General features: G+C 61.3%; 1 protein-coding gene across 2 annotated transcripts in view; it reads left to right on the top strand.

Moving 5' to 3' along the window:
• ATP6V1H (ATPase H+ transporting V1 subunit H) overlaps positions 1–25,038 on the top strand; it is a 66,351-nt gene that overhangs the window by 28,183 nt on the left and 13,130 nt on the right. The window lies entirely within an intron of this gene.

Raw genomic sequence — 25,038 nt, 5'->3', positions numbered from 1 at the left:
GAACTAAAGTAATTCAGTAATGCACTTGAACTGTTTAATACTTAATATGAGCTGCAATTCAAGCTTGCAAAACCGTGAAGTCATGAAAGTGGTAACAATATGTATAAACATCCTAACAAAGTTATTAGTCTTGGCTGAATGAAGTGGTAGATCTGAGGTAGTTACGAGTTGGTATTTCAAATACTATAGTAGCAGTTGTTTTGCAAACTGTATGTCTCACTGGTCTCTTGCACTATTCATTGCTCTAATCTTTTCAACCACACTATACTAGTATTTTCCTGTTTCCAATTTGAGGAGTGTTCTTTAAATGTTTCTTGAGTCTTCTGGAGCAGCAAAAACTTGTGGGTTGCTTGATTAGATGAAGTTGAAAATCACACACTTGTTTCTCATTCATCTTTTGCCCAGAATGGCATATGAAATGCGGCTTTTCCTTGCATTGCTTTGAATAGTTCTCTAATACAGCTCCAAAAATTTTGAACTCAAGAAGGTTTGCCAAGCATGTTCTAGCAAATTCTTTAAGCGATCTATTCTCTGTAGAAAACGGGCTACAAAGATGACAAAAGCCTCCTGATTCCCCTACGCCGTGCCCCTCTTTTTTCCCGCCGTGCCCCTCTTTTTTCCCGCCGTGCCCCTCTTTTTTCCCGCCGTGCCCCTCTTTTTTCCCGCCGTGCCCCTCTTTTTTCCCGCCGTGCCCCTCTTTTTTCCCGCCGTGCCCCTCTTTTTTCCCGCCGTGCCCCTCTTTTTTCCCGCCGTGCCCCTCTTTTTTCCCGCCGTGCCCCTCTTTTTTCCCGCCGTGCCCCTCTTTTTTCCCGCCGTGCCCCTCTTTTTTCCCGCCGTGCCCCTCTTTTTTCCCGCCGTGCCCCTCTTTTTTCCCGCCGTGCCCCTCTTTTTTCCCGCCGTGCCCCTCTTTTTTCCCGCCGTGCCCCTCTTTTTTCCCGCCGTGCCCCTCTTTTTTCCCGCCGTGCCCCTCTTTTTTCCCGCCGTGCCCCTCTTTTTTCCCGCCGTGCCCCTCTTTTTTCCCGCCGTGCCCCTCTTTTTTCCCGCCGTGCCCCTCTTTTTTCCCGCCGTGCCCCTCTTTTTTCCCGCCGTGCCCCTCTTTTTTCCCGCCGTGCCCCTCTTTTTTCCCGCCGTGCCCCTCTTTTTTCCCGCCGTGCCCCTCTTTTTTCCCGCCGTGCCCCTCTTTTTTCCCGCCGTGCCCCTCTTTTTTCCCGCCGTGCCCCTCTTTTTTCCCGCCGTGCCCCTCTTTTTTCCCGCCGTGCCCCTCTTTTTTCCCGCCGTGCCCCTCTTTTTTCCCGCCGTGCCCCTCTTTTTTCCCGCCGTGCCCCTCTTTTTTCCCGCCGTGCCCCTCTTTTTTCCCGCCGTGCCCCTCTTTTTTCCCGCCGTGCCCCTCTTTTTTCCCGCCGTGCCCCTCTTTTTTCCCGCCGTGCCCCTCTTTTTTCCCGCCGTGCCCCTCTTTTTTCCCGCCGTGCCCCTCTTTTTTCCCGCCGTGCCCCTCTTTTTTCCCGCCGTGCCCCTCTTTTTTCCCGCCGTGCCCCTCTTTTTTCCCGCCGTGCCCCTCTTTTTTCCCGCCGTGCCCCTCTTTTTTCCCGCCGTGCCCCTCTTTTTTTCCCGCCGTGCCCCTCTTTTTTTCCCGCCGTGCCCCTCTTTTTTTCCCGCCGTGCCCCTCTTTTTTTCCCGCCGTGCCCCTCTTTTTTTCCCGCCGTGCCCCTCTTTTTTTCCCGCCGTGCCCCTCTTTTTTCCCGCCGTGCCCCTCTTTTTTCCCGCCGTGCCCCTCTTTTTTCCCGCCGTGCCCCTCTTTTTTCCCGCCGTGCCCCTCTTTTTTCCCGCCGTGCCCCTCTTTTTTCCCGCCGTGCCCCTCTTTTTTCCCGCCGTGCCCCTCTTTTTTCCCGCCGTGCCCCTCTTTTTTCCCGCCGTGCCCCTCTTTTTTCCCGCCGTGCCCCTCTTTTTTCCCGCCGTGCCCCTCTTTTTTCCCGCCGTGCCCCTCTTTTTTCCCGCCGTGCCCCTCTTTTTTCCCGCCGTGCCCCTCTTTTTTCCCGCCGTGCCCCTCTTTTTTCCCGCCGTGCCCCTCTTTTTTCCCGCCGTGCCCCTCTTTTTTCCCGCCGTGCCCCTCTTTTTTCCCGCCGTGCCCCTCTTTTTTCCCGCCGTGCCCCTCTTTTTTCCCGCCGTGCCCCTCTTTTTTCCCGCCGTGCCCCTCTTTTTTCCCGCCGTGCCCCTCTTTTTTCCCGCCGTGCCCCTCTTTTTTCCCGCCGTGCCCCTCTTTTTTCCCGCCGTGCCCCTCTTTTTTCCCGCCGTGCCCCTCTTTTTTCCCGCCGTGCCCCTCTTTTTTCCCGCCGTGCCCCTCTTTTTTCCCGCCGTGCCCCTCTTTTTTCCCGCCGTGCCCCTCTTTTTTCCCGCCGTGCCCCTCTTTTTTCCCGCCGTGCCCCTCTTTTTTCCCGCCGTGCCCCTCTTTTTTCCCGCCGTGCCCCTCTTTTTTCCCGCCGTGCCCCTCTTTTTTCCCGCCGTGCCCCTCTTTTTTCCCGCCGTGCCCCTCTTTTTTCCCGCCGTGCCCCTCTTTTTTCCCGCCGTGCCCCTCTTTTTTCCCGCCGTGCCCCTCTTTTTTCCCGCCGTGCCCCTCTTTTTTCCCGCCGTGCCCCTCTTTTTTCCCGCCGTGCCCCTCTTTTTTCCCGCCGTGCCCCTCTTTTTTCCCGCCGTGCCCCTCTTTTTTCCCGCCGTGCCCCTCTTTTTTCCCGCCGTGCCCCTCTTTTTTCCCGCCGTGCCCCTCTTTTTTCCCGCCGTGCCCCTCTTTTTTCCCGCCGTGCCCCTCTTTTTTCCCGCCGTGCCCCTCTTTTTTCCCGCCGTGCCCCTCTTTTTTCCCGCCGTGCCCCTCTTTTTTCCCGCCGTGCCCCTCTTTTTTCCCGCCGTGCCCCTCTTTTTTCCCGCCGTGCCCCTCTTTTTTCCCGCCGTGCCCCTCTTTTTTCCCGCCGTGCCCCTCTTTTTTCCCGCCGTGCCCCTCTTTTTTCCCGCCGTGCCCCTCTTTTTTCCCGCCGTGCCCCTCTTTTTTCCCGCCGTGCCCCTCTTTTTTCCCGCCGTGCCCCTCTTTTTTCCCGCCGTGCCCCTCTTTTTTCCCGCCGTGCCCCTCTTTTTTCCCGCCGTGCCCCTCTTTTTTCCCGCCGTGCCCCTCTTTTTTCCCGCCGTGCCCCTCTTTTTTCCCGCCGTGCCCCTCTTTTTTCCCGCCGTGCCCCTCTTTTTTCCCGCCGTGCCCCTCTTTTTTCCCGCCGTGCCCCTCTTTTTTCCCGCCGTGCCCCTCTTTTTTCCCGCCGTGCCCCTCTTTTTTCCCGCCGTGCCCCTCTTTTTTCCCGCCGTGCCCCTCTTTTTTCCCGCCGTGCCCCTCTTTTTTCCCGCCGTGCCCCTCTTTTTTCCCGCCGTGCCCCTCTTTTTTCCCGCCGTGCCCCTCTTTTTTCCCGCCGTGCCCCTCTTTTTTCCCGCCGTGCCCCTCTTTTTTCCCGCCGTGCCCCTCTTTTTTCCCGCCGTGCCCCTCTTTTTTCCCGCCGTGCCCCTCTTTTTTCCCGCCGTGCCCCTCTTTTTTCCCGCCGTGCCCCTCTTTTTTCCCGCCGTGCCCCTCTTTTTTCCCGCCGTGCCCCTCTTTTTTCCCGCCGTGCCCCTCTTTTTTCCCGCCGTGCCCCTCTTTTTTCCCGCCGTGCCCCTCTTTTTTCCCGCCGTGCCCCTCTTTTTTCCCGCCGTGCCCCTCTTTTTTCCCGCCGTGCCCCTCTTTTTTCCCGCCGTGCCCCTCTTTTTTCCCGCCGTGCCCCTCTTTTTTCCCGCCGTGCCCCTCTTTTTTCCCGCCGTGCCCCTCTTTTTTCCCGCCGTGCCCCTCTTTTTTCCCGCCGTGCCCCTCTTTTTTCCCGCCGTGCCCCTCTTTTTTCCCGCCGTGCCCCTCTTTTTTCCCGCCGTGCCCCTCTTTTTTCCCGCCGTGCCCCTCTTTTTTCCCGCCGTGCCCCTCTTTTTTCCCGCCGTGCCCCTCTTTTTTCCCGCCGTGCCCCTCTTTTTTCCCGCCGTGCCCCTCTTTTTTCCCGCCGTGCCCCTCTTTTTTCCCGCCGTGCCCCTCTTTTTTCCCGCCGTGCCCCTCTTTTTTCCCGCCGTGCCCCTCTTTTTTCCCGCCGTGCCCCTCTTTTTTCCCGCCGTGCCCCTCTTTTTTCCCGCCGTGCCCCTCTTTTTTCCCGCCGTGCCCCTCTTTTTTCCCGCCGTGCCCCTCTTTTTTCCCGCCGTGCCCCTCTTTTTTCCCGCCGTGCCCCTCTTTTTTCCCGCCGTGCCCCTCTTTTTTCCCGCCGTGCCCCTCTTTTTTCCCGCCGTGCCCCTCTTTTTTCCCGCCGTGCCCCTCTTTTTTCCCGCCGTGCCCCTCTTTTTTCCCGCCGTGCCCCTCTTTTTTCCCGCCGTGCCCCTCTTTTTTCCCGCCGTGCCCCTCTTTTTTCCCGCCGTGCCCCTCTTTTTCCCGCCGTGCCCCTCTTTTTTCCCGCCGTGCCCCTCTTTTTTCCCGCCGTGCCCCTCTTTTTTCCCGCCGTGCCCCTCTTTTTTCCCGCCGTGCCCCTCTTTTTCCCGCCGTGCCCCTCTTTTTTCCCGCCGTGCCCCTCTTTTTTCCCGCCGTGCCCCTCTTTTTTTCCCGCCGTGCCCCTCTTTTTCCCGCCGTGCCCCTCTTTTTTCCCGCCGTGCCCCTCTTTTTTCCCGCCGTGCCCCTCTTTTTTCCCGCCGTGCCCCTCTTTTTTCCCGCCGTGCCCCTCTTTTTTCCCGCCGTGCCCCTCTTTTTTCCCGCCGTGCCCCTCTTTTTTCCCGCCGTGCCCCTCTTTTTTCCCGCCGTGCCCCTCTTTTTTCCCGCCGTGCCCCTCTTTTTTCCCGCCGTGCCCCTCTTTTTTCCCGCCGTGCCCCTCTTTTTTCCCGCCGTGCCCCTCTTTTTTCCCGCCGTGCCCCTCTTTTTTCCCGCCGTGCCCCTCTTTTTTCCCGCCGTGCCCCTCTTTTTTCCCGCCGTGCCCCTCTTTTTTCCCGCCGTGCCCCTCTTTTTTCCCGCCGTGCCCCTCTTTTTTCCCGCCGTGCCCCTCTTTTTTCCCGCCGTGCCCCTCTTTTTTCCCGCCGTGCCCCTCTTTTTTCCCGCCGTGCCCCTCTTTTTTCCCGCCGTGCCCCTCTTTTTTCCCGCCGTGCCCCTCTTTTTTCCCGCCGTGCCCCTCTTTTTTCCCGCCGTGCCCCTCTTTTTTCCCGCCGTGCCCCTCTTTTTTCCCGCCGTGCCCCTCTTTTTTCCCGCCGTGCCCCTCTTTTTCCCGCCGTGCCCCTCTTTTTTCCCGCCGTGCCCCTCTTTTTTCCCGCCGTGCCCCTCTTTTTTCCCGCCGTGCCCCTCTTTTTTCCCCGCCGTGCCCCTCTTTTTTTCCCGCCGTGCCCCTCTTTTTTCCCGCCGTGCCCCTCTTTTTTCCCGCCGTGCCCCTCTTTTTTCCCGCCGTGCCCCTCTTTTTTCCCGCCGTGCCCCTCTTTTTTCCCGCCGTGCCCCTCTTTTTTCCCGCCGTGCCCCTCTTTTTTCCCGCCGTGCCCCTCTTTTTTCCCGCCGTGCCCCTCTTTTTTTCCCGCCGTGCCCCTCTTTTTTCCCGCCGTGCCCCTCTTTTTTCCCGCCGTGCCCCTCTTTTTTCCCGCCGTGCCCCTCTTTTTTCCCGCCGTGCCCCTCTTTTTTCCCGCCGTGCCCCTCTTTTTTCCCGCCGTGCCCCTCTTTTTTCCCGCCGTGCCCCTCTTTTTTCCCGCCGTGCCCCTCTTTTTTCCCGCCGTGCCCCTCTTTTTTCCCGCCGTGCCCCTCTTTTTTCCCGCCGTGCCCCTCTTTTTTCCCGCCGTGCCCCTCTTTTTTCCCGCCGTGCCCCTCTTTTTTCCCGCCGTGCCCCTCTTTTTTCCCGCCGTGCCCCTCTTTTTTCCCGCCGTGCCCCTCTTTTTTCCCGCCGTGCCCCTCTTTTTTCCCGCCGTGCCCCTCTTTTTTCCCGCCGTGCCCCTCTTTTTTCCCGCCGTGCCCCTCTTTTTTCCCGCCGTGCCCCTCTTTTTTCCCGCCGTGCCCCTCTTTTTTCCCGCCGTGCCCCTCTTTTTTCCCGCCGTGCCCCTCTTTTTTCCCGCCGTGCCCCTCTTTTTTCCCGCCGTGCCCCTCTTTTTTCCCGCCGTGCCCCTCTTTTTTCCCGCCGTGCCCCTCTTTTTTCCCGCCGTGCCCCTCTTTTTTCCCGCCGTGCCCCTCTTTTTTCCCGCCGTGCCCCTCTTTTTTCCCGCCGTGCCCCTCTTTTTTCCCGCCGTGCCCCTCTTTTTTCCCGCCGTGCCCCTCTTTTTTCCCGCCGTGCCCCTCTTTTTTCCCGCCGTGCCCCTCTTTTTTCCCGCCGTGCCCCTCTTTTTTCCCGCCGTGCCCCTCTTTTTTCCCGCCGTGCCCCTCTTTTTTCCCGCCGTGCCCCTCTTTTTTCCCGCCGTGCCCCTCTTTTTTCCCGCCGTGCCCCTCTTTTTTCCCGCCGTGCCCCTCTTTTTTCCCGCCGTGCCCCTCTTTTTTCCCGCCGTGCCCCTCTTTTTTCCCGCCGTGCCCCTCTTTTTTCCCGCCGTGCCCCTCTTTTTTCCCGCCGTGCCCCTCTTTTTTCCCGCCGTGCCCCTCTTTTTTCCCGCCGTGCCCCTCTTTTTTCCCGCCGTGCCCCTCTTTTTTCCCGCCGTGCCCCTCTTTTTTCCCGCCGTGCCCCTCTTTTTTCCCGCCGTGCCCCTCTTTTTTCCCGCCGTGCCCCTCTTTTTTCCCGCCGTGCCCCTCTTTTTTCCCGCCGTGCCCCTCTTTTTTCCCGCCGTGCCCCTCTTTTTTCCCGCCGTGCCCCTCTTTTTTCCCGCCGTGCCCCTCTTTTTTCCCGCCGTGCCCCTCTTTTTTCCCGCCGTGCCCCTCTTTTTTCCCGCCGTGCCCCTCTTTTTTCCCGCCGTGCCCCTCTTTTTTCCCGCCGTGCCCCTCTTTTTTCCCGCCGTGCCCCTCTTTTTTCCCGCCGTGCCCCTCTTTTTTCCCGCCGTGCCCCTCTTTTTTCCCGCCGTGCCCCTCTTTTTTCCCGCCGTGCCCCTCTTTTTTCCCGCCGTGCCCCTCTTTTTTCCCGCCGTGCCCCTCTTTTTTCCCGCCGTGCCCCTCTTTTTTCCCGCCGTGCCCCTCTTTTTTCCCGCCGTGCCCCTCTTTTTTCCCGCCGTGCCCCTCTTTTTTCCCGCCGTGCCCCTCTTTTTTCCCGCCGTGCCCCTCTTTTTTCCCGCCGTGCCCCTCTTTTTTCCCGCCGTGCCCCTCTTTTTTCCCGCCGTGCCCCTCTTTTTTCCCGCCGTGCCCCTCTTTTTTCCCGCCGTGCCCCTCTTTTTTCCCGCCGTGCCCCTCTTTTTTCCCGCCGTGCCCCTCTTTTTTCCCGCCGTGCCCCTCTTTTTTCCCGCCGTGCCCCTCTTTTTTCCCGCCGTGCCCCTCTTTTTTCCCGCCGTGCCCCTCTTTTTTCCCGCCGTGCCCCTCTTTTTTCCCGCCGTGCCCCTCTTTTTTCCCGCCGTGCCCCTCTTTTTTCCCGCCGTGCCCCTCTTTTTTCCCGCCGTGCCCCTCTTTTTTCCCGCCGTGCCCCTCTTTTTTCCCGCCGTGCCCCTCTTTTTTCCCGCCGTGCCCCTCTTTTTTCCCGCCGTGCCCCTCTTTTTTCCCGCCGTGCCCCTCTTTTTTCCCGCCGTGCCCCTCTTTTTTCCCGCCGTGCCCCTCTTTTTTCCCGCCGTGCCCCTCTTTTTTCCCGCCGTGCCCCTCTTTTTTCCCGCCGTGCCCCTCTTTTTTCCCGCCGTGCCCCTCTTTTTTCCCGCCGTGCCCCTCTTTTTTCCCGCCGTGCCCCTCTTTTTTCCCGCCGTGCCCCTCTTTTTTCCCGCCGTGCCCCTCTTTTTTCCCGCCGTGCCCCTCTTTTTTCCCGCCGTGCCCCTCTTTTTTCCCGCCGTGCCCCTCTTTTTTCCCGCCGTGCCCCTCTTTTTTCCCGCCGTGCCCCTCTTTTTTCCCGCCGTGCCCCTCTTTTTTCCCGCCGTGCCCCTCTTTTTTCCCGCCGTGCCCCTCTTTTTTCCCGCCGTGCCCCTCTTTTTTCCCGCCGTGCCCCTCTTTTTTCCCGCCGTGCCCCTCTTTTTTCCCGCCGTGCCCCTCTTTTTTCCCGCCGTGCCCCTCTTTTTTCCCGCCGTGCCCCTCTTTTTTCCCGCCGTGCCCCTCTTTTTTCCCGCCGTGCCCCTCTTTTTTCCCGCCGTGCCCCTCTTTTTTCCCGCCGTGCCCCTCTTTTTTCCCGCCGTGCCCCTCTTTTTTCCCGCCGTGCCCCTCTTTTTTCCCGCCGTGCCCCTCTTTTTTCCCGCCGTGCCCCTCTTTTTTCCCGCCGTGCCCCTCTTTTTTCCCGCCGTGCCCCTCTTTTTTCCCGCCGTGCCCCTCTTTTTTCCCGCCGTGCCCCTCTTTTTTCCCGCCGTGCCCCTCTTTTTTCCCGCCGTGCCCCTCTTTTTTCCCGCCGTGCCCCTCTTTTTTCCCGCCGTGCCCCTCTTTTTTCCCGCCGTGCCCCTCTTTTTTCCCGCCGTGCCCCTCTTTTTTCCCGCCGTGCCCCTCTTTTTTCCCGCCGTGCCCCTCTTTTTTCCCGCCGTGCCCCTCTTTTTTCCCGCCGTGCCCCTCTTTTTTCCCGCCGTGCCCCTCTTTTTTCCCGCCGTGCCCCTCTTTTTTCCCGCCGTGCCCCTCTTTTTTCCCGCCGTGCCCCTCTTTTTTCCCGCCGTGCCCCTCTTTTTTCCCGCCGTGCCCCTCTTTTTTCCCGCCGTGCCCCTCTTTTTTCCCGCCGTGCCCCTCTTTTTTCCCGCCGTGCCCCTCTTTTTTCCCGCCGTGCCCCTCTTTTTTCCCGCCGTGCCCCTCTTTTTTCCCGCCGTGCCCCTCTTTTTTCCCGCCGTGCCCCTCTTTTTTCCCGCCGTGCCCCTCTTTTTTCCCGCCGTGCCCCTCTTTTTTCCCGCCGTGCCCCTCTTTTTTCCCGCCGTGCCCCTCTTTTTTCCCGCCGTGCCCCTCTTTTTTCCCGCCGTGCCCCTCTTTTTTCCCGCCGTGCCCCTCTTTTTTCCCGCCGTGCCCCTCTTTTTTCCCGCCGTGCCCCTCTTTTTTCCCGCCGTGCCCCTCTTTTTTCCCGCCGTGCCCCTCTTTTTTCCCGCCGTGCCCCTCTTTTTTCCCGCCGTGCCCCTCTTTTTTCCCGCCGTGCCCCTCTTTTTTCCCGCCGTGCCCCTCTTTTTTCCCGCCGTGCCCCTCTTTTTTCCCGCCGTGCCCCTCTTTTTTCCCGCCGTGCCCCTCTTTTTTCCCGCCGTGCCCCTCTTTTTTCCCGCCGTGCCCCTCTTTTTTCCCGCCGTGCCCCTCTTTTTTCCCGCCGTGCCCCTCTTTTTTCCCGCCGTGCCCCTCTTTTTTCCCGCCGTGCCCCTCTTTTTTCCCGCCGTGCCCCTCTTTTTTCCCGCCGTGCCCCTCTTTTTTCCCGCCGTGCCCCTCTTTTTTCCCGCCGTGCCCCTCTTTTTTCCCGCCGTGCCCCTCTTTTTTCCCGCCGTGCCCCTCTTTTTTCCCGCCGTGCCCCTCTTTTTTCCCGCCGTGCCCCTCTTTTTTCCCGCCGTGCCCCTCTTTTTTCCCGCCGTGCCCCTCTTTTTTCCCGCCGTGCCCCTCTTTTTTCCCGCCGTGCCCCTCTTTTTTCCCGCCGTGCCCCTCTTTTTTCCCGCCGTGCCCCTCTTTTTTCCCGCCGTGCCCCTCTTTTTTCCCGCCGTGCCCCTCTTTTTTCCCGCCGTGCCCCTCTTTTTTCCCGCCGTGCCCCTCTTTTTTCCCGCCGTGCCCCTCTTTTTTCCCGCCGTGCCCCTCTTTTTTCCCGCCGTGCCCCTCTTTTTTCCCGCCGTGCCCCTCTTTTTTCCCGCCGTGCCCCTCTTTTTTCCCGCCGTGCCCCTCTTTTTTCCCGCCGTGCCCCTCTTTTTTCCCGCCGTGCCCCTCTTTTTTCCCGCCGTGCCCCTCTTTTTTCCCGCCGTGCCCCTCTTTTTTCCCGCCGTGCCCCTCTTTTTTCCCGCCGTGCCCCTCTTTTTTCCCGCCGTGCCCCTCTTTTTTCCCGCCGTGCCCCTCTTTTTTCCCGCCGTGCCCCTCTTTTTTCCCGCCGTGCCCCTCTTTTTTCCCGCCGTGCCCCTCTTTTTTCCCGCCGTGCCCCTCTTTTTTCCCGCCGTGCCCCTCTTTTTTCCCGCCGTGCCCCTCTTTTTTCCCGCCGTGCCCCTCTTTTTTCCCGCCGTGCCCCTCTTTTTTCCCGCCGTGCCCCTCTTTTTTCCCGCCGTGCCCCTCTTTTTTCCCGCCGTGCCCCTCTTTTTTCCCGCCGTGCCCCTCTTTTTTCCCGCCGTGCCCCTCTTTTTTCCCGCCGTGCCCCTCTTTTTTCCCGCCGTGCCCCTCTTTTTTCCCGCCGTGCCCCTCTTTTTTCCCGCCGTGCCCCTCTTTTTTCCCGCCGTGCCCCTCTTTTTTCCCGCCGTGCCCCTCTTTTTTCCCGCCGTGCCCCTCTTTTTTCCCGCCGTGCCCCTCTTTTTTCCCGCCGTGCCCCTCTTTTTTCCCGCCGTGCCCCTCTTTTTTCCCGCCGTGCCCCTCTTTTTTCCCGCCGTGCCCCTCTTTTTTCCCGCCGTGCCCCTCTTTTTTCCCGCCGTGCCCCTCTTTTTTCCCGCCGTGCCCCTCTTTTTTCCCGCCGTGCCCCTCTTTTTTCCCGCCGTGCCCCTCTTTTTTCCCGCCGTGCCCCTCTTTTTTCCCGCCGTGCCCCTCTTTTTTCCCGCCGTGCCCCTCTTTTTTCCCGCCGTGCCCCTCTTTTTTCCCGCCGTGCCCCTCTTTTTTCCCGCCGTGCCCCTCTTTTTTCCCGCCGTGCCCCTCTTTTTTCCCGCCGTGCCCCTCTTTTTTCCCGCCGTGCCCCTCTTTTTTCCCGCCGTGCCCCTCTTTTTTCCCGCCGTGCCCCTCTTTTTTCCCGCCGTGCCCCTCTTTTTTCCCGCCGTGCCCCTCTTTTTTCCCGCCGTGCCCCTCTTTTTTCCCGCCGTGCCCCTCTTTTTTCCCGCCGTGCCCCTCTTTTTTCCCGCCGTGCCCCTCTTTTTTCCCGCCGTGCCCCTCTTTTTTCCCGCCGTGCCCCTCTTTTTTCCCGCCGTGCCCCTCTTTTTTCCCGCCGTGCCCCTCTTTTTTCCCGCCGTGCCCCTCTTTTTTCCCGCCGTGCCCCTCTTTTTTCCCGCCGTGCCCCTCTTTTTTCCCGCCGTGCCCCTCTTTTTTCCCGCCGTGCCCCTCTTTTTTCCCGCCGTGCCCCTCTTTTTTCCCGCCGTGCCCCTCTTTTTTCCCGCCGTGCCCCTCTTTTTTCCCGCCGTGCCCCTCTTTTTTCCCGCCGTGCCCCTCTTTTTTCCCGCCGTGCCCCTCTTTTTTCCCGCCGTGCCCCTCTTTTTTCCCGCCGTGCCCCTCTTTTTTCCCGCCGTGCCCCTCTTTTTTCCCGCCGTGCCCCTCTTTTTTCCCGCCGTGCCCCTCTTTTTTCCCGCCGTGCCCCTCTTTTTTCCCGCCGTGCCCCTCTTTTTTCCCGCCGTGCCCCTCTTTTTTCCCGCCGTGCCCCTCTTTTTTCCCGCCGTGCCCCTCTTTTTTCCCGCCGTGCCCCTCTTTTTTCCCGCCGTGCCCCTCTTTTTTCCCGCCGTGCCCCTCTTTTTTCCCGCCGTGCCCCTCTTTTTTCCCGCCGTGCCCCTCTTTTTTCCCGCCGTGCCCCTCTTTTTTCCCGCCGTGCCCCTCTTTTTTCCCGCCGTGCCCCTCTTTTTTCCCGCCGTGCCCCTCTTTTTTCCCGCCGTGCCCCTCTTTTTTCCCGCCGTGCCCCTCTTTTTTCCCGCCGTGCCCCTCTTTTTTCCCGCCGTGCCCCTCTTTTTTCCCGCCGTGCCCCTCTTTTTTCCCGCCGTGCCCCTCTTTTTTCCCGCCGTGCCCCTCTTTTTTCCCGCCGTGCCCCTCTTTTTTCCCGCCGTGCCCCTCTTTTTTCCCGCCGTGCCCCTCTTTTTTCCCGCCGTGCCCCTCTTTTTTCCCGCCGTGCCCCTCTTTTTTCCCGCCGTGCCCCTCTTTTTTCCCGCCGTGCCCCTCTTTTTTCCCGCCGTGCCCCTCTTTTTTTCCCGCCGTGCCCCTCTTTTTTCCCGCCGTGCCCCTCTTTTTTCCCGCCGTGCCCCTCTTTTTTCCCGCCGTGCCCCTCTTTTTTCCCGCCGTGCCCCTCTTTTTTCCCGCCGTGCCCCTCTTTTTTCCCGCCGTGCCCCTCTTTTTTCCCGCCGTGCCCCTCTTTTTTCCCGCCGTGCCCCTCTTTTTTCCCGCCGTGCCCCTCTTTTTTCCCGCCGTGCCCCTCTTTTTTCCCGCCGTGCCCCTCTTTTTTCCCGCCGTGCCCCTCTTTTTTCCCGCCGTGCCCCTCTTTTTTCCCGCCGTGCCCCTCTTTTTTCCCGCCGTGCCCCTCTTTTTTCCCGCCGTGCCCCTCTTTTTTCCCGCCGTGCCCCTCTTTTTTCCCGCCGTGCCCCTCTTTTTTCCCGCCGTGCCCCTCTTTTTTCCCGCCGTGCCCCTCTTTTTTCCCGCCGTGCCCCTCTTTTTTCCCGCCGTGCCCCTCTTTTTTCCCGCCGTGCCCCTCTTTTTTCCCGCCGTGCCCCTCTTTTTTCCCGCCGTGCCCCTCTTTTTTCCCGCCGTGCCCCTCTTTTTTCCCGCCGTGCCCCTCTTTTTTCCCGCCGTGCCCCTCTTTTTTCCCGCCGTGCCCCTCTTTTTTCCCGCCGTGCCCCTCTTTTTTCCCGCCGTGCCCCTCTTTTTTCCCGCCGTGCCCCTCTTTTTTCCCGCCGTGCCCCTCTTTTTTCCCGCCGTGCCCCTCTTTTTTCCCGCCGTGCCCCTCTTTTTTCCCGCCGTGCCCCTCTTTTTTCCCGCCGTGCCCCTCTTTTTTCCCGCCGTGCCCCTCTTTTTTCCCGCCGTGCCCCTCTTTTTTCCCGCCGTGCCCCTCTTTTTTCCCGCCGTGCCCCTCTTTTTTCCCGCCGTGCCCCTCTTTTTTCCCGCCGTGCCCCTCTTTTTTCCCGCCGTGCCCCTCTTTTTTCCCGCCGTGCCCCTCTTTTTTCCCGCCGTGCCCCTCTTTTTTCCCGCCGTGCCCCTCTTTTTTCCCGCCGTGCCCCTCTTTTTTCCCGCCGTGCCCCTCTTTTTTCCCGCCGTGCCCCTCTTTTTTCCCGCCGTGCCCCTCTTTTTTCCCGCCGTGCCCCTCTTTTTTCCCGCCGTGCCCCTCTTTTTTCCCGCCGTGCCCCTCTTTTTTCCCGCCGTGCCCCTCTTTTTTCCCGCCGTGCCCCTCTTTTTTCCCGCCGTGCCCCTCTTTTTTCCCGCCGTGCCCCTCTTTTTTCCCGCCGTGCCCCTCTTTTTTCCCGCCGTGCCCCTCTTTTTTCCCGCCGTGCCCCTCTTTTTTCCCGCCGTGCCCCTCTTTTTTCCCGCCGTGCCCCTCTTTTTTCCCGCCGTGCCCCTCTTTTTTCCCGCCGTGCCCCTCTTTTTTCCCGCCGTGCCCCTCTTTTTTCCCGCCGTGCCCCTCTTTTTTCCCGCCGTGCCCCTCTTTTTTCCCGCCGTGCCCCTCTTTTTTCCCGCCGTGCCCCTCTTTTTTCCCGCCGTGCCCCTCTTTTTTCCCGCCGTGCCCCTCTTTTTTCCCGCCGTGCCCCTCTTTTTTTCCCGCCGTGCCCCTCTTTTTTCCCGCCGTGCCCCTCTTTTTTCCCGCCGTGCCCCTCTTTTTTCCCGCCGTGCCCCTCTTTTTTCCCGCCGTGCCCCTCTTTTTTCCCGCCGTGCCCCTCTTTTTTCCCGCCGTGCCCCTCTTTTTTCCCGCCGTGCCCCTCTTTTTTCCCGCCGTGCCCCTCTTTTTTCCCGCCGTGCCCCTCTTTTTTCCCGCCGTGCCCCTCTTTTTTCCCGCCGTGCCCCTCTTTTTTCCCGCCGTGCCCCTCTTTTTTCCCGCCGTGCCCCTCTTTTTTCCCGCCGTGCCCCTCTTTTTTCCCGCCGTGCCCCTCTTTTTTCCCGCCGTGCCCCCTCTTTTTTCCCGCCGTGCCCCTCTTTTTTCCCGCCGTGCCCCTCTTTTTTCCCGCCGTGCCCCTCTTTTTTCCCGCCGTGCCCCTCTTTTTTTCCCGCCGTGCCCCTCTTTTTTCCCGCCGTGCCCCTCTTTTTTCCCGCCGTGCCCCTCTTTTTTCCCGCCGTGCCCCTCTTTTTTCCCGCCGTGCCCCTCTTTTTTCCCGCCGTGCCCCTCTTTTTTCCCGCCGTGCCCCTCTTTTTTCCCGCCGTGCCCCTCTTTTTTCCCGCCGTGCCCCTCTTTTTTCCCGCCGTGCCCCTCTTTTTTCCCGCCGTGCCCCTCTTTTTTCCCGCCGTGCCCCTCTTTTTTCCCGCCGTGCCCTCTTTTTTCCCGCCGTGCCCCTCTTTTTTCCCGCCGTGCCCCTCTTTTTTCCCGCCGTGCCCCTCTTTTTTCCCGCCGTGCCCCTCTTTTTTCCCGCCGTGCCCCTCTTTTTTCCCGCCGTGCCCCTCTTTTTTCCCGCCGTGCCCCTCTTTTTTCCCGCCGTGCCCCTCTTTTTTCCCGCCGTGCCCCTCTTTTTTCCCGCCGTGCCCCTCTTTTTTCCCGCCGTGCCCCTCTTTTTTCCCGCCGTGCCCCTCTTTTTTCCCGCCGTGCCCTCTTTTTTCCCGCCGTGCCCCTCTTTTTTCCCGCCGTGCCCCTCTTTTTTCCCGCCGTGCCCCTCTTTTTTCCCGCCGTGCCCCTCTTTTTTCCCGCCGTGCCCCTCTTTTTTCCCGCCGTGCCCCTCTTTTTTCCCGCCGTGCCCCTCTTTTTTCCCGCCGTGCCCCTCTTTTTTCCCGCCGTGCCCCTCTTTTTTCCCGCCGTGCCCCTCTTTTTTCCCGCCGTGCCCCTCTTTTTTCCCGCCGTGCCCCTCTTTTTTCCCGCCGTGCCCCTCTTTTTTCCCGCCGTGCCCCTCTTTTTTCCCGCCGTGCCCCTCTTTTTTCCCGCCGTGCCCCTCTTTTTTCCCGCCGTGCCCCTCTTTTTTCCCGCCGTGCCCCTCTTTTTTCCCGCCGTGCCCCTCTTTTTTCCCGCCGTGCCCTCTTTTTTCCCGCCGTGCCCCTCTTTTTTCCCGCCGTGCCCCTCTTTTTTCCCGCCGTGCCCTCTTTTTTCCCGCCGTGCCCCTCTTTTTTCCCGCCGTGCCCCTCTTTTTTCCCGCCGTGCCCCTCTTTTTTCCCGCCGTGCCCCTCTTTTTTCCCGCCGTGCCCCTCTTTTTTCCCGCCGTGCCCCTCTTTTTTCCCGCCGTGCCCCTCTTTTTTCCCGCCGTGCCCCTCTTTTTTCCCGCCGTGCCCCTCTTTTTTCCCGCCGTGCCCCTCTTTTTTCCCGCCGTGCCCCTCTTTTTTCCCGCCGTGCCCCTCTTTTTTCCCGCCGTGCCCCTCTTTTTTCCCGCCGTGCCCCTCTTTTTTCCCGCCGTGCCCCTCTTTTTTCCCGCCGTGCCCCTCTTTTTTCCCGCCGTGCCCCTCTTTTTTCCCGCCGTGCCCCTCTTTTTTCCCGCCGTGCCCCTCTTTTTTCCCGCCGTGCCCCTCTTTTTTCCCGCCGTGCCCCTCTTTTTTCCCGCCGTGCCCCTCTTTTTTCCCGCCGTGCCCCTCTTTTTTCCCGCCGTGCCCCTCTTTTTTCCCGCCGTGCCCCTCTTTTTTCCCGCCGTGCCCCTCTTTTTTCCCGCCGTGCCCCTCTTTTTTCCCGCCGTGCCCCTCTTTTTTCCCGCCGTGCCCCTCTTTTTTCCCGCCGTGCCCCTCTTTTTTCCCGCCGTGCCCCTCTTTTTTCCCGCCGTGCCCCTCTTTTTTCCCGCCGTGCCCCTCTTTTTTCCCGCCGTGCCCCTCTTTTTTCCCGCCGTGCCCCTCTTTTTTCCCGCCGTGCCCCTCTTTTTTCCCGCCGTGCCCCTCTTTTTTCCCGCCGTGCCCCTCTTTTTTCCCGCCGTGCCCCTCTTTTTTCCCGCCGTGCCCCTCTTTTTTCCCGCCGTGCCCCTCTTTTTTCCCGCCGTGCCCCTCTTTTTTCCCGCCGTGCCCCTCTTTTTTCCCGCCGTGCCCCTCTTTTTTCCCGCCGTGCCCCTCTTTTTTCCCGCCGTGCCCCTCTTTTTTCCCGCCGTGCCCCTCTTTTTTCCCGCCGTGCCCCTCTTTTTTCCCGCCGTGCCCCTCTTTTTTCCCGCCGTGCCCCTCTTTTTTCCCGCCGTGCCCCTCTTTTTTCCCGCCGTGCCCCTCTTTTTTCCCGCCGTGCCCCTCTTTTTTCCCGCCGTGCCCCTCTTTTTTCCCGCCGTGCCCCTCTTTTTTCCCGCCGTGCCCCTCTTTTTTCCCGCCGTGCCCCTCTTTTTTCCCGCCGTGCCCCTCTTTTTTCCCGCCGTGCCCCTCTTTTTTCCCGCCGTGCCCCTCTTTTTTCCCGCCGTGCCCCTCTTTTTTCCCGCCGTGCCCCTCTTTTTTCCCGCCGTGCCCCTCTTTTTTCCCGCCGTGCCCCTCTTTTTTCCCGCCGTGCCCCTCTTTTTTCCCGCCGTGCCCCTCTTTTTTCCCGCCGTGCCCCTCTTTTTTCCCGCCGTGCCCCTCTTTTTTCCCGCCGTGCCCCTCTTTTTTCCCGCCGTGCCCCTCTTTTTCCCGCCGTGCCCCTCTTTTTTCCCGCCGTGCCCCTCTTTTTTCCCGCCGTGCCCCTCTTTTTTCCCGCCGTGCCCCTCTTTTTTCCCGCCGTGCCCCTCTTTTTTCCCGCCGTGCCCCTCTTTTTTCCCGCCGTGCCCCTCTTTTTTCCCGCCGTGCCCCTCTTTTTTCCCGCCGTGCCCCTCTTTTTTCCCGCCGTGCCCCTCTTTTTTCCCGCCGTGCCCCTCTTTTTTCCCGCCGTGCCCCTCTTTTTTCCCGCCGTGCCCCTCTTTTTTCCCGCCGTGCCCCTCTTTTTTCCCGCCGTGCCCCTCTTTTTTCCCGCCGTGCCCCTCTTTTTTCCCGCCGTGCCCCTCTTTTTTCCCGCCGTGCCCCTCTTTTTTCCCGCCGTGCCCCTCTTTTTTCCCGCCGTGCCCCTCTTTTTTCCCGCCGTGCCCCTCTTTTTTCCCGCCGTGCCCCTCTTTTTTCCCGCCGTGCCCCTCTTTTTTCCCGCCGTGCCCCTCTTTTTTCCCGCCGTGCCCCTCTTTTTTCCCGCCGTGCCCCTCTTTTTTCCCGCCGTGCCCCTCTTTTTTCCCGCCGTGCCCCTCTTTTTTCCCGCCGTGCCCCTCTTTTTTCCCGCCGTGCCCCTCTTTTTTCCCGCCGTGCCCCTCTTTTTTCCCGCCGTGCCCCTCTTTTTTCCCGCCGTGCCCCTCTTTTTTCCCGCCGTGCCCCTCTTTTTTCCCGCCGTGCCCCTCTTTTTTCCCGCCGTGCCCCTCTTTTTTCCCGCCGTGCCCCTCTTTTTTCCCGCCGTGCCCCTCTTTTTTCCCGCCGTGCCCCTCTTTTTTCCCGCCGTGCCCCTCTTTTTTCCCGCCGTGCCCCTCTTTTTTCCCGCCGTGCCCCTCTTTTTTCCCGCCGTGCCCCTCTTTTTTCCCGCCGTGCCCCTCTTTTTTCCCGCCGTGCCCCTCTTTTTTCCCGCCGTGCCCCTCTTTTTTCCCGCCGTGCCCCTCTTTTTTCCCGCCGTGCCCCTCTTTTTTCCCGCCGTGCCCCTCTTTTTTCCCGCCGTGCCCCTCTTTTTTTCCCGCCGTGCCCCTCTTTTTTCCCGCCGTGCCCCTCTTTTTTCCCGCCGTGCCCCTCTTTTTTCCCGCCGTGCCCCTCTTTTTTCCCGCCGTGCCCCTCTTTTTTCCCGCCGTGCCCCTCTTTTTTCCCGCCGTGCCCCTCTTTTTTCCCGCCGTGCCCCTCTTTTTTCCCGCCGTGCCCCTCTTTTTTCCCGCCGTGCCCCTCTTTTTTCCCGCCGTGCCCCTCTTTTTTCCCGCCGTGCCCCTCTTTTTTCCCGCCGTGCCCCTCTTTTTTCCCGCCGTGCCCCTCTTTTTTCCCGCCGTGCCCCTCTTTTTTCCCGCCGTGCCCCTCTTTTTTCCCGCCGTGCCCCTCTTTTTTCCCGCCGTGCCCCTCTTTTTTCCCGCCGTGCCCCTCTTTTTTCCCGCCGTGCCCCTCTTTTTTCCCGCCGTGCCCCTCTTTTTTCCCGCCGTGCCCCTCTTTTTTCCCGCCGTGCCCCTCTTTTTTCCCGCCGTGCCCCTCTTTTTTCCCGCCGTGCCCCTCTTTTTTCCCGCCGTGCCCCTCTTTTTTCCCGCCGTGCCCCTCTTTTTTCCCGCCGTGCCCCTCTTTTTTCCCGCCGTGCCCCTCTTTTTTCCCGCCGTGCCCCTCTTTTTTCCCGCCGTGCCCCTCTTTTTTCCCGCCGTGCCCCTCTTTTTTCCCGCCGTGCCCCTCTTTTTTCCCGCCGTGCCCCTCTTTTTTCCCGCCGTGCCCCTCTTTTTTCCCGCCGTGCCCCTCTTTTTTCCCGCCGTGCCCCTCTTTTTTCCCGCCGTGCCCCTCTTTTTTCCCGCCGTGCCCCTCTTTTTTCCCGCCGTGCCCCTCTTTTTTCCCGCCGTGCCCCTCTTTTTTCCCGCCGTGCCCCTCTTTTTTCCCGCCGTGCCCCTCTTTTTTCCCGCCGTGCCCCTCTTTTTTCCCGCCGTGCCCCTCTTTTTTCCCGCCGTGCCCCTCTTTTTTCCCGCCGTGCCCCTCTTTTTTCCCGCCGTGCCCCTCTTTTTTCCCGCCGTGCCCCTCTTTTTTCCCGCCGTGCCCCTCTTTTTTCCCGCCGTGCCCCTCTTTTTTCCCGCCGTGCCCCTCTTTTTTCCCGCCGTGCCCCTCTTTTTTCCCGCCGTGCCCCTCTTTTTTCCCGCCGTGCCCCTCTTTTTTCCCGCCGTGCCCCTCTTTTTTCCCGCCGTGCCCCTCTTTTTTCCCGCCGTGCCCCTCTTTTTTCCCGCCGTGCCCCTCTTTTTTCCCGCCGTGCCCCTCTTTTTTCCCGCCGTGCCCCTCTTTTTTCCCGCCGTGCCCCTCTTTTTTCCCGCCGTGCCCCTCTTTTTTCCCGCCGTGCCCCTCTTTTTTCCCGCCGTGCCCCTCTTTTTTCCCGCCGTGCCCCTCTTTTTTCCCGCCGTGCCCCTCTTTTTTCCCGCCGTGCCCCTCTTTTTTCCCGCCGTGCCCCTCTTTTTTCCCGCCGTGCCCCTCTTTTTTCCCGCCGTGCCCCTCTTTTTTCCCGCCGTGCCCCTCTTTTTTCCCGCCGTGCCCCTCTTTTTTCCCGCCGTGCCCCTCTTTTTTCCCGCCGTGCCCCTCTTTTTTCCCGCCGTGCCCCTCTTTTTTCCCGCCGTGCCCCTCTTTTTTCCCGCCGTGCCCCTCTTTTTTCCCGCCGTGCCCCTCTTTTTTCCCGCCGTGCCCCTCTTTTTTCCCGCCGTGCCCCTCTTTTTTCCCGCCGTGCCCCTCTTTTTTCCCGCCGTGCCCCTCTTTTTTCCCGCCGTGCCCCTCTTTTTTCCCGCCGTGCCCCTCTTTTTTCCCGCCGTGCCCCTCTTTTTTCCCGCCGTGCCCCTCTTTTTTCCCGCCGTGCCCCTCTTTTTTCCCGCCGTGCCCCTCTTTTTTCCCGCCGTGCCCCTCTTTTTTCCCGCCGTGCCCCTCTTTTTTCCCGCCGTGCCCCTCTTTTTTCCCGCCGTGCCCCTCTTTTTTCCCGCCGTGCCCCTCTTTTTTCCCGCCGTGCCCCTCTTTTTTCCCGCCGTGCCCCTCTTTTTTCCCGCCGTGCCCCTCTTTTTTCCCGCCGTGCCCCTCTTTTTTCCCGCCGTGCCCCTCTTTTTTCCCGCCGTGCCCCTCTTTTTTCCCGCCGTGCCCCTCTTTTTTCCCGCCGTGCCCCTCTTTTTTCCCGCCGTGCCCCTCTTTTTTCCCGCCGTGCCCCTCTTTTTTCCCGCCGTGCCCCTCTTTTTTCCCGCCGTGCCCCTCTTTTTTCCCGCCGTGCCCCTCTTTTTTCCCGCCGTGCCCCTCTTTTTTCCCGCCGTGCCCCTCTTTTTTCCCGCCGTGCCCCTCTTTTTTCCCGCCGTGCCCCTCTTTTTTCCCGCCGTGCCCCTCTTTTTTCCCGCCGTGCCCCTCTTTTTTCCCGCCGTGCCCCTCTTTTTTCCCGCCGTGCCCCTCTTTTTTCCCGCCGTGCCCCTCTTTTTTCCCGCCGTGCCCCTCTTTTTTCCCGCCGTGCCCCTCTTTTTTCCCGCCGTGCCCCTCTTTTTTCCCGCCGTGCCCCTCTTTTTTCCCGCCGTGCCCCTCTTTTTTCCCGCCGTGCCCCTCTTTTTTCCCGCCGTGCCCCTCTTTTTTCCCGCCGTGCCCCTCTTTTTTCCCGCCGTGCCCCTCTTTTTTCCCGCCGTGCCCCTCTTTTTTCCCGCCGTGCCCCTCTTTTTTCCCGCCGTGCCCCTCTTTTTTCCCGCCGTGCCCCTCTTTTTTCCCGCCGTGCCCCTCTTTTTTCCCGCCGTGCCCCTCTTTTTTCCCGCCGTGCCCCTCTTTTTTCCCGCCGTGCCCCTCTTTTTTCCCGCCGTGCCCCTCTTTTTTCCCGCCGTGCCCCTCTTTTTTCCCGCCGTGCCCCTCTTTTTTCCCGCCGTGCCCCTCTTTTTTCCCGCCGTGCCCCTCTTTTTTCCCGCCGTGCCCCTCTTTTTTCCCGCCGTGCCCCTCTTTTTTCCCGCCGTGCCCCTCTTTTTTCCCGCCGTGCCCCTCTTTTTTCCCGCCGTGCCCCTCTTTTTTCCCGCCGTGCCCCTCTTTTTTCCCGCCGTGCCCCTCTTTTTTCCCGCCGTGCCCCTCTTTTTTCCCGCCGTGCCCCTCTTTTTTCCCGCCGTGCCCCTCTTTTTTCCCGCCGTGCCCCTCTTTTTTCCCGCCGTGCCCCTCTTTTTTCCCGCCGTGCCCCTCTTTTTTCCCGCCGTGCCCCTCTTTTTTCCCGCCGTGCCCCTCTTTTTTCCCGCCGTGCCCCTCTTTTTTCCCGCCGTGCCCCTCTTTTTTCCCGCCGTGCCCCTCTTTTTTCCCGCCGTGCCCCTCTTTTTTCCCGCCGTGCCCCTCTTTTTTCCCGCCGTGCCCCTCTTTTTTCCCGCCGTGCCCCTCTTTTTTCCCGCCGTGCCCCTCTTTTTTCCCGCCGTGCCCCTCTTTTTTCCCGCCGTGCCCCTCTTTTTTCCCGCCGTGCCCCTCTTTTTTCCCGCCGTGCCCCTCTTTTTTCCCGCCGTGCCCCTCTTTTTTCCCGCCGTGCCCCTCTTTTTTCCCGCCGTGCCCCTCTTTTTTCCCGCCGTGCCCCTCTTTTTTCCCGCCGTGCCCCTCTTTTTTCCCGCCGTGCCCCTCTTTTTTCCCGCCGTGCCCCTCTTTTTTCCCGCCGTGCCCCTCTTTTTTCCCGCCGTGCCCCTCTTTTTTCCCGCCGTGCCCCTCTTTTTTCCCGCCGTGCCCCTCTTTTTTCCCGCCGTGCCCCTCTTTTTTCCCGCCGTGCCCCTCTTTTTTCCCGCCGTGCCCCTCTTTTTTCCCGCCGTGCCCCTCTTTTTTCCCGCCGTGCCCCTCTTTTTTCCCGCCGTGCCCCTCTTTTTTCCCGCCGTGCCCCTCTTTTTTCCCGCCGTGCCCCTCTTTTTTCCCGCCGTGCCCCTCTTTTTTCCCGCCGTGCCCCTCTTTTTTCCCGCCGTGCCCCTCTTTTTTCCCGCCGTGCCCCTCTTTTTTCCCGCCGTGCCCCTCTTTTTTCCCGCCGTGCCCCTCTTTTTTCCCGCCGTGCCCCTCTTTTTTCCCGCCGTGCCCCTCTTTTTTCCCGCCGTGCCCCTCTTTTTTCCCGCCGTGCCCCTCTTTTTTCCCGCCGTGCCCCTCTTTTTTCCCGCCGTGCCCCTCTTTTTTCCCGCCGTGCCCCTCTTTTTTCCCGCCGTGCCCCTCTTTTTTCCCGCCGTGCCCCTCTTTTTTCCCGCCGTGCCCCTCTTTTTTCCCGCCGTGCCCCTCTTTTTTCCCGCCGTGCCCCTCTTTTTTCCCGCCGTGCCCCTCTTTTTTCCCGCCGTGCCCCTCTTTTTTCCCGCCGTGCCCCTCTTTTTTCCCGCCGTGCCCCTCTTTTTTCCCGCCGTGCCCCTCTTTTTTCCCGCCGTGCCCCTCTTTTTTCCCGCCGTGCCCCTCTTTTTTCCCGCCGTGCCCCTCTTTTTTCCCGCCGTGCCCCTCTTTTTTCCCGCCGTGCCCCTCTTTTTTCCCGCCGTGCCCCTCTTTTTTCCCGCCGTGCCCCTCTTTTTTCCCGCCGTGCCCCTCTTTTTTCCCGCCGTGCCCCTCTTTTTTCCCGCCGTGCCCCTCTTTTTTCCCGCCGTGCCCCTCTTTTTTCCCGCCGTGCCCCTCTTTTTTCCCGCCGTGCCCCTCTTTTTTCCCGCCGTGCCCCTCTTTTTTCCCGCCGTGCCCCTCTTTTTTCCCGCCGTGCCCCTCTTTTTTCCCGCCGTGCCCCTCTTTTTTCCCGCCGTGCCCCTCTTTTTTCCCGCCGTGCCCCTCTTTTTTCCCGCCGTGCCCCTCTTTTTTCCCGCCGTGCCCCTCTTTTTTCCCGCCGTGCCCCTCTTTTTTCCCGCCGTGCCCCTCTTTTTTCCCGCCGTGCCCCTCTTTTTTCCCGCCGTGCCCTCTTTTTTCCCGCCGTGCCCCTCTTTTTTCCCGCCGTGCCCCTCTTTTTTCCCGCCGTGCCCCTCTTTTTTCCCGCCGTGCCCCTCTTTTTTCCCGCCGTGCCCCTCTTTTTTCCCGCCGTGCCCCTCTTTTTTCCCGCCGTGCCCCTCTTTTTTCCCGCCGTGCCCCTCTTTTTTCCCGCCGTGCCCCTCTTTTTTCCCGCCGTGCCCCTCTTTTTTCCCGCCGTGCCCCTCTTTTTTCCCGCCGTGCCCCTCTTTTTTCCCGCCGTGCCCCTCTTTTTTCCCGCCGTGCCCCTCTTTTTTCCCGCCGTGCCCCTCTTTTTTCCCGCCGTGCCCCTCTTTTTTCCCGCCGTGCCCCTCTTTTTTCCCGCCGTGCCCCTCTTTTTTCCCGCCGTGCCCCTCTTTTTTCCCGCCGTGCCCCTCTTTTTTCCCGCCGTGCCCCTCTTTTTTCCCGCCGTGCCCCTCTTTTTTCCCGCCGTGCCCCTCTTTTTTCCCGCCGTGCCCCTCTTTTTTCCCGCCGTGCCCCTCTTTTTTCCCGCCGTGCCCCTCTTTTTTCCCGCCGTGCCCCTCTTTTTTCCCGCCGTGCCCCTCTTTTTTCCCGCCGTGCCCCTCTTTTTTCCCGCCGTGCCCCTCTTTTTTCCCGCCGTGCCCCTCTTTTTTCCCGCCGTGCCCCTCTTTTTTCCCGCCGTGCCCCTCTTTTTTCCCGCCGTGCCCCTCTTTTTCCCGCCGTGCCCCTCTTTTTTCCCGCCGTGCCCCTCTTTTTTCCCGCCGTGCCCCTCTTTTTTCCCGCCGTGCCCCTCTTTTTTCCCGCCGTGCCCCTCTTTTTTCCCGCCGTGCCCCTCTTTTTTCCCGCCGTGCCCCTCTTTTTTCCCGCCGTGCCCCTCTTTTTTCCCGCCGTGCCCCTCTTTTTTCCCGCCGTGCCCCTCTTTTTTCCCGCCGTGCCCCTCTTTTTTCCCGCCGTGCCCCTCTTTTTTCCCGCCGTGCCCCTCTTTTTTCCCGCCGTGCCCCTCTTTTTTCCCGCCGTGCCCCTCTTTTTTCCCGCCGTGCCCCTCTTTTTTCCCGCCGTGCCCCTCTTTTTTCCCGCCGTGCCCCTCTTTTTTCCCGCCGTGCCCCTCTTTTTTCCCGCCGTGCCCCTCTTTTTTCCCGCCGTGCCCCTCTTTTTTCCCGCCGTGCCCCTCTTTTTTCCCGCCGTGCCCCTCTTTTTTCCCGCCGTGCCCCTCTTTTTTCCCGCCGTGCCCCTCTTTTTTCCCGCCGTGCCCCTCTTTTTTCCCGCCGTGCCCCTCTTTTTTCCCGCCGTGCCCCTCTTTTTTCCCGCCGTGCCCCTCTTTTTTCCCGCCGTGCCCCTCTTTTTTCCCGCCGTGCCCCTCTTTTTTCCCGCCGTGCCCCTCTTTTTTCCCGCCGTGCCCCTCTTTTTTCCCGCCGTGCCCCTCTTTTTTCCCGCCGTGCCCCTCTTTTTTCCCGCCGTGCCCCTCTTTTTTCCCGCCGTGCCCCTCTTTTTTCCCGCCGTGCCCCTCTTTTTTCCCGCCGTGCCCCTCTTTTTTCCCGCCGTGCCCCTCTTTTTTCCCGCCGTGCCCCTCTTTTTTCCCGCCGTGCCCCTCTTTTTTCCCGCCGTGCCCCTCTTTTTTCCCGCCGTGCCCCTCTTTTTTCCCGCCGTGCCCCTCTTTTTTCCCGCCGTGCCCCTCTTTTTTCCCGCCGTGCCCCTCTTTTTTCCCGCCGTGCCCCTCTTTTTTCCCGCCGTGCCCCTCTTTTTTCCCGCCGTGCCCCTCTTTTTTCCCGCCGTGCCCCTCTTTTTTCCCGCCGTGCCCCTCTTTTTTCCCGCCGTGCCCCTCTTTTTTCCCGCCGTGCCCCTCTTTTTTCCCGCCGTGCCCCTCTTTTTTCCCGCCGTGCCCCTCTTTTTTCCCGCCGTGCCCCTCTTTTTTCCCGCCGTGCCCCTCTTTTTTCCCGCCGTGCCCCTCTTTTTTCCCGCCGTGCCCCTCTTTTTTCCCGCCGTGCCCCTCTTTTTTCCCGCCGTGCCCCTCTTTTTTCCCGCCGTGCCCCTCTTTTTTCCCGCCGTGCCCCTCTTTTTTCCCGCCGTGCCCCTCTTTTTTCCCGCCGTGCCCCTCTTTTTTCCCGCCGTGCCCCTCTTTTTTCCCGCCGTGCCCCTCTTTTTTTCCCGCCGTGCCCCTCTTTTTTCCCGCCGTGCCCCTCTTTTTTCCCGCCGTGCCCCTCTTTTTTCCCGCCGTGCCCCTCTTTTTTCCCGCCGTGCCCCTCTTTTTTCCCGCCGTGCCCCTCTTTTTTCCCGCCGTGCCCCTCTTTTTTCCCGCCGTGCCCCTCTTTTTTCCCGCCGTGCCCCTCTTTTTTCCCGCCGTGCCCCTCTTTTTTCCCGCCGTGCCCCTCTTTTTTCCCGCCGTGCCCCTCTTTTTTCCCGCCGTGCCCCTCTTTTTTCCCGCCGTGCCCCTCTTTTTTCCCGCCGTGCCCCTCTTTTTTCCCGCCGTGCCCCTCTTTTTTCCCGCCGTGCCCCTCTTTTTTCCCGCCGTGCCC

The sequence above is a fragment of the Gallus gallus genome, chromosome 2 (genome assembly GCF_016699485.2).
Source record: "Gallus gallus isolate bGalGal1 chromosome 2, bGalGal1.mat.broiler.GRCg7b, whole genome shotgun sequence".
In the NCBI taxonomy this organism is placed as follows: Eukaryota; Metazoa; Chordata; class Aves; order Galliformes; family Phasianidae; genus Gallus; species Gallus gallus.
This window is presented reverse-complemented; position numbering and strand designations above follow the sequence as displayed.